The sequence below is a fragment of the Poromitra crassiceps genome (genome assembly GCF_964638095.1).
Source record: "Poromitra crassiceps genome assembly, chromosome: 8".
NCBI classification, from domain to species: domain Eukaryota; kingdom Metazoa; phylum Chordata; class Actinopteri; order Beryciformes; family Melamphaidae; genus Poromitra; species Poromitra crassiceps.
Genome location: NC_139629.1, coordinates 28,897,353 through 28,912,322, shown reverse-complemented (window position 1 = coordinate 28,912,322; position 14,970 = coordinate 28,897,353). Strand labels below are relative to the sequence as shown.

At 42.2% G+C, this 14,970-nt stretch overlaps 1 protein-coding gene across 1 annotated transcript in view; it reads left to right on the top strand.

Moving 5' to 3' along the window:
• lrrtm4l1 (leucine rich repeat transmembrane neuronal 4 like 1) overlaps positions 1 to 14,970 on the top strand; it is a gene marked incomplete at both ends in the record, with an annotated part of 125,967 nt that overhangs the window by 15,270 nt on the left and 95,727 nt on the right. The window lies entirely within an intron of this gene.

Below are 14,970 nucleotides of genomic sequence, written 5' to 3'. Positions count from 1 at the left end.
AAGTAAAAAAGACGACGTCCCTCGCTCGGGAGTCAAACATGCGGTCTCTGGCTTGCACGGTAACAAATGATAAACAGTTGTGGGTTAAATTCCCCGGCAAACAACAGGCAAGAATAATACAAAGTCACATAGATAATCCACTCTTCCAGATCCAACCAGGAAAAGGCTTCAGTGATAATAACTCAAAGTTCACATCCAAGCTTCCAACAGTCAGGGAGAAGAGCAAGCTTTAAAGTTCAGCTTGAAAGTCAATATTTTCACAATCAGATGAGAGCAAAGTGTGACTTTGTGGTTCACTGGCAAACTCACGATACAAACGGAAGAGTGGCAGACTGAAGCAGGCACGAGCACACAGAGCAAGAGCAGATCTGTGGAGTTTGATTGGTAGATTGAAGGCTCAGCACTGGCAGTGTGTGGATGAGCAGGTTAAATCGGGCAGAAAACAGGTGTAAGACATCAGATACAGGCTGTGATGTAGCTACCACCTCGCTACAGGACGCAGTCTCCCGCTGGTGGCAAACCAGCCGCACACCTGGAAACCCACCTGGACCTCAGGAAATTCTGATTCTGCCCCCGCGGCCCGCGCACTCGATTTCTAGTGTTTAGAAGTTACACAATTATGACAGATCATCAATGCAACATCAATATATATCAATACACATGATTCATATCCAATAGGGGTGTCACGATACACCCAGTTTACGATACGATACACGATATTGGGTTCACGATAATGGTACGATATGATATTTTAACAATATTTGTTTGCGATCGATTTGTAAGTTGAGGGGGCATCCTCCCCGCTAATTTGAGTCATTTCACCATTTTCATCCTCCGTGTCTGTAACGTCCCTCGTCTGTTCAAACAAAGCGATGAAAAGGAGAGCGAGCATGCAATCAGATGCAGATCAGTGCCACCATGTTCAGATTCTTTTTCTCGCGATATGAGATTTCATCTCAACGATACATATTGTCACGTTTTGATATCGCGATATATTGTGGGACGATATATTGTGACATCCCTAATATCCAAACATAAATAGGTTGTGGATCCCCTATATTCGCCTTCCATCATAGAGAATTATTAGAAGGACAGGAGAGGGGTGGGTGGGTGGGACCTTAAGTGTAAGAAGGCAGGGTTTCCTATAAGGTTAAAGAGAAGGACATTAATGTCCTGCATTTTTATGCATTTTTGTATCATTGTGTGAGGCTTAAGGTCTCTCAATTCTCAATACAAACACCAATTAAATGTTGGAGTTTCTGGAAGATGCCGAGGTTAATTGTAAAAGTTGCAAAGAAGTTTTCTTGTGTCAACATGTAGAAGTTTGAAATGTGTGTGCGTGTTCACGTGTGCGTGTGTGTGTGTGAATGTTCCAGTGGTACATTGAGATTGACAGGTTGATCTGGAGAAAGTATCTCATTAGATTGGATGGGAACGCGAGCTATCAGAGAAACATCTCTATGATTCTTGTCTACATGCTGTCTCTCCCCGCCTGACTGCACAGCCAGGCTATTATTAGAAACAGATGAAAGGTTGCACACCACTGACATATCATTATACGAGCCACGTTAATCAGTTGAAACACCTGAATTTATCCATATGACGTCTGCTGTGAAGTGAGGCGGGGAAGAAAGCATTGGGCTACCATCAATCTGACATGTGTTTGTATCCTAGCCCTTCAAAATGGGGACCCCTGTGATTTTTAATTATGCAAATGCAGGGCAAGTTAGTTTGGATCTCTAAAAGGAATTTGAATATGTTGTCTGTCACAGTCTACAATGAAAGTGCAAAGTGCTCAAATGGCCTGCAGACTGAATGCAAGGATACACTTTTAACTCTTAATTAATTGCAAAACCGAGAGACAAAGATTCTATTCGATTCTATTCCTTTTAGAGTGTGAGGTGGAGCCAAACCAAAAAAGATAAAGAAAGTGAGATTCTTTCTGTTCTGCAAATATGAAAAATACATAAATACATAGTAAGTAAGCCTGTAAGTAAGCATGTTCTCAGCATGGCAGGTTATTTGCAATTTCTCCACTATTTTAAACAAAACACTATTCTTAGACCATTGGTCATTTGACTCTAAAGCACCTTGGGTTTACAGTGAGGAAGAACATAGGCTGGTATGCACCAGGCATGAATCAAGACAAGCGTTGATGGAGATGTAAGGTTCAAGATGAAGATGAACAGTGCTCCTCCTGAAGATCTTGGGTCTCCTCTCTGTGCAGGCTAACAAGAGCATGAAACCCATAGAGCAGTCACATCAACTCAAATGCAGAAACCATTCGAATGATAAAGCAGAATGCACAAACAACAGCACTAGTCTCTGTAATAACATGAAAGACAATTGCATAAGACAGGTTAATATCTTCCTTAAAACACATGTCTATAAAATGAAATACATTCTCATGGGAAATAAAACAAAATTGATGAATAGCCGAATGGCTATTTATAGGTTGAATTGGCTATGCATGTGTGTGTTGATGTTAGTAGGTAGGTAGATATGTAAAAGTAGGACATCACAGGAACACAGCAGAGCTTTAGGATGTGACAGAATAAATAAACTGTGGGAAGTCAAGTTGAAACTGGTTACGAGAAAGCATCCAGGGCAACCAACGCTCATACATAATCTTTTGTAGATGAATGCTCCAGTCAACGGATCTGAATAATATTTCCCTTTCAAAAAGATCATTGAAGGATGAAGGTGCTGAGCCCCTCCAAAGGTTCACAGCTACTGCAGGGCTTCTCCCTGGGGGGGCGCTGTGGAGGCTGTGAATCACTGAGCCTCTGAGGCAAACAAGCAGCTAATGTGTCAGCGTAGTCCTCCCTGCCACACACACTGATAACATCATGTGAATGTCGCTGTCGATACCACTCCCTTCATCACCTACATGTACTCTACTGCGGTGGTTCTCAAACGGGGGTCCGGGGACCCCTCAGGGGTCCGTGGCACTTTGCCAGGGGGTCCGTGGCGAAAAGTTTTCACGAAAATAAAAATAAAAACTTTTTATTTTTGCAAAAGCTTCATAGTTCAAGGAAAATATTTTCTGCTTTGAATCTAAAATGGTTCATGGATTACATTCTAATCTAACAAACCTATCAATTTAAGAGTCAAGCACGTTACCATAGAAACAAGCTTAGCCCAAAATCACAAATCAGAATGAGGGGGTCCCCGGTATATTTTCTATCTTGTAAGGGGTCCTTGGCTGAAAAACATTTGAGAACCTCTGATCTACTGTGTAGATAGGCTTCCCAATAATTCCCAAAGGTGGCACATTACGTTACAGTCGCCCCATCAGGGGTGTAGATAGTGCACTATGGGGTCAGGTAGCCTGGGTAAACCCAGCCTCGACATGACCTCTATCTATGTGCTATGATAGCACATAGATAGAGGTCACGTGGAGGCTGGGTTTACCCAGGCTATGGGGTCAGGGGTGTAGATGTTGCACTATGGGGCCCGTAGAGAAGGCGGGCCCTCCAACAATGTGTTAGGCGGAGAACCGGCCCTTGCGAGTGATTCAGATTGCCACCTCTATGTTCACCTCTCGTCATACCTTCTGCACTGCCAGTCTGCACCACATGCTGGAGCATGGGGCAACTCGTGCATGTATTCTCTGACAAGGCATCTCCTGTTGTGGAAAAGTGGATTTGAAATATGGTTCTTCTTTCATATGTCGATGTAACCTGGAAACAGAGGTACCAATTATGGGAAGGGAGAAAAATATAGAAAAAATAAAAAAAATATAGAGACAGAGACTGAGAGAGAGAGACACACACACACACACACACACACACACACACACACACACACACAGATGGGAGACGGACAGATAAAGGGGGGAGGGAGAGAGACAGAGAGAGTGAGTGAGTGAGGGGGATACTGTACAGCAGTCAGTAATGGAGCTTCCTGATGCTTCTGCCTAGTGCAGTGCCTAAGACATATCATTGAGGCAGATTTAGAAAACATGATAGAACGCTGTGCGGAAAAATGGAAGTGTATTGAATTGTTTATTAGAAAAACATGTTACAGCTGAGTTCACGCACATTGCTATCTGCTGTGCACTGTGAATTCAATTATGTTTTGGCACTTATTCAGTAAGAATCTCCTTTTCTTTTCTTTGCTACCATTAGCTTGGAGAGACCGAAAAAGATCTTAAATTGGGACAGAGCGAAGTGAACGACAATAAATAATGATGTGATACAAAAAAAAAAATTTTTGATAAGATTTGCGAGGCTGAGGGTGAACTTAAACTTGCAGCAATATGATATTATTTATTATTATTATTTATTGTTATTTATAGTTCTGTGGAGGTTTGGAATTGTTTGTCCAGAGGTGAAACACCATGAGAACTAGTGGCGCAGCAAACGCCCACAGACTATCTCTGAGATAAATTAACAATTTATATATAGATATTTAAATAGTTCATTTTGACAAATGGCCAAAGGCATGTACTCAGATCCTACAATATGCAAAAACAGAAGATAGGAATCGCTATAGATTGCAAGATTATGAAATTCCTTTTGTGTGTTCATCTCAGACACGGGTCCTGATGTGCTGAAAAATAAAAAAGTACATGTAAGCTTGTTCTTATCAACATTGAGCATGGCAGCACTGAATATGAGGGATGCAGTAGAGCGATAAGAACTGTTTTTCAAGAAACCGAGCAAGTTACAGAGTGTTAAAAATACAATTCCTCCATCCTCTTCTGCACATTTCAAATCTATCAAAATTCACAATTTATTTCTCATAATCCATCACATTACAAGCAAGTGTGCGAATGGACCATCTGTATGCATTCTTGACTAGGCTCAAACTACCGCTGTATTCTTTTTTTAATAAATATTCCCCCCCCCCCCCAATTTTTTTATCAAATTTTTTATCCCCCATTAGTAGGGGTGTCACAATATATCGTCCCACGAAATTTCGCGATAGTAAAACGTCACGATATGTATCGTTGTGATGAAATCTCATATCGCAAAAAAAAAAAAAAAAATCTCTCCAAAAAATAGACTAAGAAACGTCTTTGTTTGTTGAAGTTCAATGTGTGGAAAGTAGTTCAGTTGAACAAGTCTCTGAAGAGACACATGAGAAGTTATACAGGAGAGAAACCATTCAATTGAGTTTCTGGCAAAACTGTTTACTTGACAGGAAAAACTGAAGATGCATAAAAAATAGATTAAGAAAAGTCTTGTTGTTTGAGTTTGAAGAAAAACTGAAGATGCATAATGAGAATTTATACTGCTGAGAAACCTTTTAGTTCAAAGTAAATCTAAGTGACGGTGTAACTCATTCTATTTCAAGATAAGCCTTATCTCCAATCTCATGTTTTTTCTAGTTGTTATTGTAATAACAATTTCCCACAACAGCATGTTTTGTATTTGTGCATTTCAAATAAAATACTACTTTTCCAGTCATATATTGTCATTATTCAAGTTTAAAAAAATATTGTTAAAATCGTATCGTATTGTATCGTTATCGTGAACCCAGTATCGTGATACGTATCGTATCGTGAACTGAGTGTATCGTGACACCCCTACCCATTAGTGCTAATTTTAATTTATTTATCCTGGTTGCTGCTCCACCCTCTGCCGATCTGGGGAGAGCCAAAACTGGCTCCATGCTTCCTCCGAGACATGGGCAGTTGCCAGCCGCTTCTTTTCACCTGACAGGGGAAGCTTCACTGGTAGGACATAGCACTATGGAGGATCACGCTATTCCGACGAGTTCCCCTGCCTCCGAACAGGCCCCTAATGCACCACATTAGCAACCAGGATATTGCATGTTTTGGTGAAGGGGTTCCTATATGAAGGAAACCCCCAGGGGGGCATGGGGAGAACATGCAAACTCCACACAGAAAGGCCATTTTGATGACCCCCACCCGGGCCGTGGGCACTCGAGGACATGCGGACGGGCACGCATTCCTTCAGCGCTCACAGCGTCCCAGGTGGGAATCGAACCCAGGACCTTCTAGCTGTGAGGCGACAGCACTTACCACTGCACCACCGTGCCCCCTACCGCTGTATTATTGTCAGCAGAAATCAAACAAACATTTGGCCATATATTATATGAAACTCCAATTGAGTCAGGAAACGTAAATCATTAGGCTCAGTTTGACAAGCCTATCATTGCTGACGGTATAGCAAAGATATGCCAAGCATCAATTGATGAAAATGAGTGCTCTCAGATCCTGCAATAAATTATTTTCAATATTTGGCATGAAGTCTAACATGAGGTCTAACAAAGCAGATACAGACCATCATCATCTCTGAACATCGCTCAGGGGGCTCAAATCCTGCCCAAGTGCACACATGCTCAGTTAGGCCGACTGTAATCCAACCGCATGACTGGTGAGAAGCTGGAATGCCAGAGGCAGCAGGGCCGGCCCTGAGAGGCAGACACATCTTTTAACTGCCTGGTCAACTGCCAGGCATATATCCCAAGACTAAAACACTTAATTAGTTGGCGTGCCATTACTTTCATGTTTAAATCCAGAGGCGATACTTTGAATAGCCTCATCATCAGATCATCTTCTTCATCTGCTCCAAGCACAGGGGATCTGAGATCACACAGTCTATTAACCTATTGCGAATAATCCAATATTTGCAACATCAGAACCACACTGGACAATAGCAAGCCAACAGCAAGCACATGATTTGAGCGAAGAAGTGAATTCCATGCTATTTGATGCTCTCTAGTAATTAGATGCTGAATATTGTTGCACAACTTAGCACTGTTTTGATAACAGTAATAATAGTATGAGTGTGAGAAAAAGTTGTCTGGCCTTTTGGAAAATTTGTAATGTCTTGTTTTAATTAATTGATAAGCGTGGAAGCACAACAATTTTGGATGTTAATGTAGCACAACAATTCTGATGTTAATGGAGAATAAATTATTTTCTTTCTCTTACGTCAAGCTGGCAACTGACGACTGTACAACTGATGGTAACAAAGCCGAACACCGAACACAAAACAACAATCAACAATTTGTTCGTTTTTAAAAGTGACCTGAATGAAAAGCCCATTACCATCACCAATAATAACTCAGTAGCTTATATCTTACCTACCATGACTGCTGACATACACATAGCAAGGTTATGTTACATCCTCAGCCAAGGATTAAGCCTATCAAAGAAAGCAAGGCCAAGGTACTCGTCATGGGGAAAAACTAATCCTTCAATCCAATAGCTAATTTATATGGTTGCAGAAGCAATTAGAATCTTAATGTAAAAGGCATTCTCCAGATCCAATTGTACTGAAAAATAGCCACAGCAGTTATTACATTTGGTGAAATTCTCTTTACATCATGATAGGCAGCTATCAATAAATCCAATGTTCTGAGAAAAGAATTGGTCTCTGTGGCTGTCGCAGTGCGCTAGCTCGGGGTTTGACAGAGGACGCCGCGGAAGTGATACTGAAAGCTGTAGTTCCTCGAATGGCCACTTGAGGCTGTATCTAAAAAGGACGGAGCGTCCCGCCCCCACTTGTCAATCACACATGCACAGGCAGACTATCCGGCTGTTAAGACTGACGGCACGCATTCACCCCGCGTCACCTCCGGGGCCAAGTGGCACCGCTCCTCATTCGCCTCATTCAAAACAACTATAGCGGAACCCGTGAATCTTTTCAGATATCTTTTTATAAATAAGTATTTTAACTTAACATCACTTTTTATAGATAACCTTTTTAGACTTGGCGCCAAACTTTGTTTTTCTACGTATTTCTCCGAATTGTAATGTACCTGCACCCATTTCCTCTTCTCTTTCTCATCGCAAGGAAAGCGATAGAATGACAGTTGAATTGTTTTTTTTAGTCTCGGATCTAATGAGTGACACAGCACTGCAGCATATTGACAACACAGAGAGGCTTGGTGCGCTTGGACCCGGAAGTCATATTGTCAGGAGGTCATAGGTCATGCGTCACAGCTTAACTAGAGAATAGTCCTGCCTGCCCTGCAGACTGCAGAGAGGAAGCTAATATATCCACAGAGGAGATGAGGTGAAACAGCCATCCAAACTGAATACTGCAACTTGCCAGGGTCCAGACCTTCCAATCCGCCCACTCCACCGAGTTGAGTTTTGGCTGCTTCTAGAAGATTTTTAGAAGAGGAGAATGGAGTGTAACGTTAACAAGTTGACAATTTCAGTCTGATATCAGCTAGGCTGAATACTGAATACTGGAACTCGAATATACTTGTTTTGCAAGGAAGCCTGTCACTCTTCTTCCCACTGAGATCTGTTCTTCAGGAAGGTCACTGAACTGCTAGCTAATCTAAAGCATGGTTCTCAAAGTGGGGTCCAGGCACCCCCAGGGGTCCTTGAGAGGGTTCCAAGGTGTCCCCAGCAAGAAAGAGAATCTTTTATTTTCACTAGAATTCCAACCATAAGTAACACAATGATGACAGAATGTATGACTATTCCTGTCCCTACAGACACTTTTCCCTAGCCCCGCCCCCTCCCTTGCCGGGGCTGAAGCATTTTATGAAAATCGCGTAAGAAAAATACGCATTTATGCTTCAAAAATCCTGATCTTACTGAACACAACGTGTGCTGTTTCATACACTTTTGTTAACCACAGACCTTATTTTAAGCATTTAACCTAAATCCCCATACAAAAATCCCATGGAATTTTACGGAACTGGAAGCGCTAACATCCAGGTGTTCCGGACTCATCCCTGCAGTAGCCTACTCTATTTAAGGCAGTGATGACTGAGGACACAGAGCTCCTCCCAAAGCCAGTTCTCCTGCAGACTGGTTGTCTGTATCCCCAGAGGGGAGGAGGCTGAAACATGGCTTGAGGGGGAGGCAGGCAGGGGTCCTGTGCTATGGTCAGTGTCAATGAGGCCTGGCAGGTTGTGAGTGGGGAGGCCAATTATTTTGAAAGATATTTTAGTGATTTCCAGCAGCTTATTTCTATTGGTGTGGGGTGAGCATGGTGGAATAGCAGGTGGCGCAGTCTAGGAGGATGGGTTCAATGATGCTACGCTATAGAAGGAGCAGGAGCTGCTGGGGTTTGACTGAGAGAGCCCTGATGAGCGGATGGCAAAGAGTCTTTGTTGGCAGCGTTTATGGATGTCTGTGGTGTGCTGATCAATAGAGCCCGACCGATATACCGGTCCACCGATATTATCGGCCGATAACCGATATATCGGTATCGGCCGATATGTTGGCCGATATGCCGATATCTTTTTATTTTGTATTTTTTTAGTTATAGACAGCATGTCGTGTATATTTGATCTTTTTTCTTAACTCAAATTATATTTTATATTTGTTCTGTTTGTGTTTTTGTATTTCTAGTTATTTATAATTATCAAATTCCGAGTTCGGTTTACTGTTTCATTGCATTGATGTCATTTTGGACAATTAAGTTTATTGATAAGCTGTGAAATATCCTCCCTACATTACATATCTCAAGTCATGTCAAGTCATATCTTGATATTTGATATTTGAGGGATCATTGCAAAATAATTGTGTAATATAATGGTGTATTATATAATATAAGAATATCGGCCGATATATTGATGGATACAGCCTGTTTTTTGCGGGTGGGCGACAGATTGTTGGTAGGCTACTACTAGATTGAACTGGCATAAATGTTTTTTATAAAAGGTTTGGAGGCACTCTCTCTCTCAGTGTAGAGTGAACCTTGCTTGACCAAGGTTTGTGTTGCAAAATCTATGCTACTGACAACAATTATTTTTGCTGGTGAATATTGTTTTAGTTAAAGACGCCCTGAAGTCACGTTTTTACTTGTTGTGTCTGATGGTTTTCCCCCCCCACACACAAACAAGTTAAATTATCTTGTTAAAATCCTTAAAGCAGGACTAAACCCCCCAGATTTCTGGCAGAATGACATGCTGCTTGATTTGAAAAAACCTATGGGAAAAACCAAGAAATGGCGTCTCCTCTTGTCTCACTATACTCTTTGGCTGTGGTAGGAATTTTTTTTTTTTTTTTTTTCGGAAAACGACGCCATGACAGTTTGCCCACCGCCTAGAAAAAAGTTATATGAGAGCTACAAAATCTTTACAAAAATCTCAAAAAACTAGCCAACGCTGGTGGCCTGTATGGAAACGTATGGAAACAGCGTTGCTCAAAATGGTTGAAAGTTATATCAATTTCGTCATTCAGTGGCGAACTAGAAACTGCCATTGACTCCCATGTAAGTATCGTTAAAAGAGCCTGGTGACGCGAGCCTGGTTATCGCCGCAGCACAGCACAATAGTCAGGACAAACCCCCCGCTCTCAACACGCTCTAATGTAATCACAATGGGAGATTTCTGCACGTTATCAGTTTTTAATTTTCGTTTCTCCCTTTTTCGTTATTCTAGTCAAAAGGTGCACATCACCCACACATCACATCATCCTGTGCTTTTTCCTTGTCTCGAGCGCGAGACCAGAGAAATCTCCCTGCTGTCGCCCGTCCCCACATGCCGCGCCGCCTGGCATGCAAAACTACTCTGTGCTCAGCCCCATAAGAGTAACGTTATATGTAGATAGGCAGGCACAATGACCGATGAATAAAAACTTGTTACCGTAGTAAGTTGTTACCGTAGTTTTGCACCGCTGTCAGTCAGAAGCTGTAATTAATCGTCCTACCTGTCCGTCATGCAGTGCTGGGGGAAGATGAAATCAATCCATTCCAGTCTGTCCAAACTTAATACCGATCTAATCTCAGTATGAGATGCAGGGAAATATATTATAGTAGCCGATGTGTTTAGAACAGCATTGTCACGTTGTCACGTCGTAGTATAGCGTTATATTTTACATGTTTGCTAAACTGTGATGAGATTTGTTTGCGGAAATGACGGCGGGGATGAAAGTCGCTGTGTGGGGGGATGCTCACTTTGGTACTGACTCGGAGCTGCTCCTGCTGACAGTACAAAAACACATTCTCACCCCTCCCTCCCTCCCTCCTCTCTCTCTCTCGGCACAATCAAGTGGTTGAGTAGTTCTCAATGTGGGGTCAGGGGACCACCAGTGGTCCTTGAGAGGATTCCAGGATTCTCTGTTATCTCTCAACCTAATGGAATTCTGGACAAAATCATATCTAGGCTACATAAAAAAAAACAGATTTGCATCTGAGAGATCTCTCAGAGGGTACAGGGGGAGTAGGGGAGTAACTATCTTGAAATCCCATAGTCTTTGGGTACAACGTGACGTCAAGTTGTACCACATTTGTGCAGTTTTGAGGGCAAAAAAAAAAGCAGTGTTGAACCCATAGAGGTCACTTATGGAGCTGAAAATGATACAAATGGTACAATCATAACAGTTTGGTGTCAAATGTGGAAATTTTGACCAGAATTCTTCACACACCACCCCCAAAGTCATATATATTGGTTAAAAGCTGAAAAAAAGTGTTTTGGGGTTTAGTCCTGCTTTAAAACAACTTCCCCTCCTTCTGCCTAATTAAAAAAAACAAAGCAACCAACGATTGTGGAAACAAGTCAAGTCAAGTTTATTTGTATAGCCCTAATTCACAAGCATGTCTCAGAGGACTTCACAGAAAATATGGCTAGCTAATTCTAGCTGACACAACAGTAGCAAATTACAAACAGCCTTCTAGTGCCAAACTCTGCACATACATCATTCTGCAGAGTGAATCTCAAACATACAACTGTAGGAAGAAAAACTGATTTTTAAATTGAGGGGATCTTTAAACCAAACCCCTAAAATAAATTGGGGGGGGGGGGGGATTTGTGTTTGGTATATCGCTGTTGTTACTTCATCCTCGGCATTGTATCTTATCTCTAGAGTCAATACCAGCAGGAGAATACACTGTTTAACATTGGCTGGGAAATGTCCCACATTTCACGTGGGACAGACCCACATAATCAGCTGTGCTGCTCATCCCACAAATGCACGAGGCATACAGATGGAGCCTGGGGAAATGAACAGATAAGACACGATGCTGATACAGTAACAACAGAGATATGATCGACCAGACACAAGTTTTCAAACTTTTGGTGAGGCGTTTAGATTGAGCTGGCAGAACTGTGTTTTGTGTCAAAGATTGAAGAAGTGATGCCCCTCATGACGTCTACCCAAACTTTCATGCAAAGGCAACCAATCCCCACAATAGACTACTTGTAAAACATTTGAAATTATGCTAAATTAAAACTTAAGTGCAGTATTTCCAAAATCGTTTGTAATGCAGTATGCTTATCACAGTGATTGTATATGAGTATTAGTTAGTGTTGCTTCAGTACCATTTTTCTCTCCTTCTCTCTTTTTTGTTTCCAATTCCAGCAACTTCCTTCCTTCCTTCCTTGCAGAAAAACAAACAAAATCACACGTAAAATCCCATCACTATTTTTGACAGAAGCCCGTCACAAAAACGAGAATTTTAGGTCAAAGTGTTCACAAAAAACCTCTGTGACATGCTGGAGGGACTGACCAATGGTCTTTATGGTCCATAAACTTTTTTTAGAGCACACAAACCAAAGAAAAGAAACAAACAGACACAGGAAAAGAAAAGAAAGAAATAGCATACATACATCATCAACATTCAATATTGCAACGTGTTGCTACCGGCCGCATAAGGTGCTTATGTGCTTGTAAGAGATGTGCATGGGATCCCACGCAAGGGGTCCATGAGAAACCAGCCAGGCGAGTCACCTGTGGCCCCTAACCTCATCGAGGTAGGCTAGAAACGGCTCCCAGATAGTTTACTTTTTTTTCAAGTGAGTTGGTCCTCAGAAACCCGAGTCTCTCCATCCATATAACAGAGATCACGTCCGTCAACCACAATTGAAAAGGTGAAGAGAGGGACTTCCATTCCTTCAGAATGTTTTTTTTTGGCAACACTTGTCCCCTGTGTCAGAGACAGGTACAACAGCTTTTGCATATTTTGTCTGTATATACAAATGGCACCCTATATATAGGGTATATATACCCTTATATATAGGGTATATATAATGGCACGCCTATACAGTGCCACTATGCAGTAAGCCTCTGCAACACGGACATGTGTTTACATTACATTACATTACATTGCCTTTTTGCCTTGAAGGGTTGGCAAACAAGCCTGACGTCAGTTCATGGGGTTAATTCAGTCTTTGTATTGTGTGTCATATTACTCATTCATTGCTTCCCCTCGTGTGCTACAGTAGCTCATATCCCAGTCAACATCTGCAAACCAAGAACCCAAAGCAATTATATCCGGGTAGGATTCTGCTTTCAGGTCATGTCACGGGGCAAGAAATCAACGCGTCCTTATCTTGTCTGCTGTCACAACTGGAGCAGCGGTTGGAAGTGCGCGCACCTCTCTCTGCAGGTACTGACACACGGTCCGGCAGGGAGTTCTATGCTACTGGCTATCTGATTCAACGGATTCACTTACCCTGCCCTGCAGTCTCCCCAGCATCTCCACAAGAATGCTTCAGACTTGTGAGCCAGAGGCACCACTGTTATTCCTGCTCATTCTCCAACAGCAAGCATTGCTGTCGAGGCATACATGAATGAGTCACATTGAGGGCAATGTGAAAGGGCAGTCCGGTTTGGAGGCATACATGAATGAGTCACATTGAGGGCAATGTGAAAGGGCAGTCCGGTTTGGGGGTGACATGTGAAATGGTGTGGGCACAGTCTGGACTCAAAGTATGCCCATGGGTGTTCCCAACGTGACATCCATCAACTGCTATTTCTCCAATAAAGCACCATCTACCATGCCACGCAGCACAAATGTGATATTTGGAATAATGAAGATCATCTATGCAAGCTGTCTTCCCTCTGGTGATAATCAGGAACCCACTCATGCTTCCTCCCACGCAGAGCATGGTCTCATTGCAGGATTTGAGCTTATAGCCTACACTTTTTCACATGAGGTAATCCTTTACCATCAATGGCATCTGTACAACAGATAGAATGTCAGCATTTTTTGGAATCCACAAAAATTTTAAATATGAACATTTCTGATCCAAAATATGTAGCCTATCAGATTTCTAAAATGTGTTATTTTACATCTACAATCTCAACGTAAACCTGAAACAAAATGCCAGTTAAGTTGAAAACCTTGCTGCCTTTCTGATGTTTAGTGCAAATAGGTCGTACTGTAGGTGACTTTATTTGCATCCCGTAGGAGACGCAAAAATCTGAATCCGAGTTTTAACTTAAGGCTGGAACCAAGCCAACCAGTGACCTACTGAAAAGCATTTCACTTGGAGCAAAAAGCCTTGGGAACGTCCGGACCGGGAGACGTCACGGAAATTCACGTGACCGCCCACTTTTTGGCAGCTCTCGTTCCTTGAGAGAACTCCCCATTAATTTTTTTCCATAGATGTTTTGAAAAATTCTTATATAAAGAGTTTTTAAGCCTGGAACCAAGCCAACCAGCCAGCTACTGAGTGAGTATGGTATGGTGAGTCACCATAAAACATTTCGCTTGGTGCAATGAAAAATAAAAATGGGGGGGGGGGGGGGGGTTTTGGCTCAGAGTCAAATGTTTTATGATCACTCACGTTCAGTAGCTGGCTGGTTGGCTTTGTTCCAGGCTTAAAACTACAGTTAAAAAAAAAATATCTATGGGGAAAATGAATGGGGAATTCTCTCATGGAACGGGAGCTGTGAAAATGTGGGCAGTCACTGTTGAGCTCTATGGTGCTACATGCTACATTACAGCCTTTTCACTGTTGAGCTCTATGGTGCTACATGCTACATTACAGCCTTTTCACTGTTGAGCTCTATGGTGCTACATGCTACATTACAGCCTTTTCACTGTCCTTGGTTTGGAATTCCAGCACATATACTGTTTGTGTCATTTCCTATCCTTTACATCAAGGTTATTCAGCCATGTGCCATGGGAGGGAGGAGAGAGTGCCATGGGAGGGAGGGAGAGTGTCTGCAGGTGATTACCTGCAGATCAGTGAAATCACCCGCTGGCAGGGACATAATCACGGTTGAATACCCTTGATTTACCTCAGATCAACTGGGCGCAAAATAGCATGAGATTTTCAATGGTTGCCTCATTCTGTATT